The sequence below is a fragment of the Octopus bimaculoides genome, chromosome 14 (genome assembly GCF_001194135.2).
Source record: "Octopus bimaculoides isolate UCB-OBI-ISO-001 chromosome 14, ASM119413v2, whole genome shotgun sequence".
Classification (NCBI taxonomy): Eukaryota; Metazoa; Mollusca; class Cephalopoda; order Octopoda; family Octopodidae; genus Octopus; species Octopus bimaculoides.
The window spans coordinates 46,475,280-46,476,629 of NC_068994.1; the positions used below are offsets into that span (position 1 = coordinate 46,475,280).

The window sequence follows — 1,350 nt, forward strand, 5'->3', positions numbered from 1 at the left end:
GGGGGTTCATCCAAGTAAAATAGGAATCAAGGGGGTCCATACGTAAAATAATAGTTGAGGACCCCTGTGCTACATCACTAATATTAATTTCGTCGCCCGCCAGAGAGACTAAGCGGAAAAGTATGTCTCATTCAGCACTAACAATGGTGTGTGTTTAATGTGAATAGTGCAGAAGTGAAAGTGGACGTGTAAGACGCGGGGTGGTGTATGGAGGAGAGTGGAATGTGTTGGTGTATTGATAGTGGAACAATAACAGTGAATACCGAACTATGTTTTATTAATTATGGACAGAACTGCAGAAAGTGGCACAAGGTAACAAGTGAATATTACTTGCATATAAAAATGGTTAGACGAAATTTGTTGAGGAGAGATTTTCAACGGCCGGTTTCCCTTTTCGACACCACCACGCCCTCACCTGTTTCAAAGTAACGTAATATTTCCCCAAAGCCAGACATATTTTTCATGGAAGACTGAAAACGAGCATTACTGCTTGTATGATGGTGATGTTCGTTTACAACCGTCACGTTATGTCAAGGCAAGACTACACACAAACACATGTAAGATGGGCTACACTATTTCCATCTATCAAATCCATTCACAAGGGTTTGATCCATCTGAGTCTATAGTAGAAGGCACTTGTCCTAGGTGCCACATAATGGGACTGAACAGAAGGCCACATGGTTGGAAAGCAAGCTTTTTAACCGTGTAGCCACATTTGGGCTATAAACTAGTTTATGCTATATACACTTTGACCATTCATTGTGGGATACCTGGGGAGGTGGGGTTCCGTTTTGTCCCCACTTCTTGAAAATTGAAGTGGGGTATGGGGTTAAAAAAATGGATTGTATGAAGTGTGCAGATAATGTGTGATGATGAAACATGGGCAGTGAATGTAGAGGAAAGACTACATGAAGTAGTATTATATGTGAGATGTGCAGTGGTGCATGGTATTGAACATAAACATTTTGCATCATATCAATTGCGAAGTAAATTAAGTTCGAATTTTTAATGGAAGTTTACCTGAAAATCTTGAATACACCCAAGGAGAGAAAGGAAGATACAGGAAACAATATCAAAAGGCGTTTACCAATTTAAATTATTAAATATATGGCATAGCTGATACATTAATCCTGTAGCATTTAAGCTGGCCATTTCCAGCCCAAATATTTTACCTGTTTTATGAAGCTGACAAGATTTGGTCTCTTACACCTATTCTACAATGTCATTCTAAAAATGCACACTCACTCACATCATCAAAATTCTAGAACTACATGATAATATACATGATTAATTCAAAATTTTATGGTGAAGCTGACCAGATCTGGTCCCTCACACCTATTCCACAATGTC

The 1,350-nt window shown here is 38.9% G+C and overlaps 1 protein-coding gene across 1 annotated transcript in view; it reads right to left on the reverse strand.

The window, feature by feature from the left end:
* LOC106870530 (mothers against decapentaplegic homolog 6) overlaps positions 1 to 1,350 on the reverse strand; it is a 107,605-nt gene that overhangs the window by 82,030 nt on the left and 24,225 nt on the right. The gene's annotated exons all lie outside the window — the stretch shown is intronic.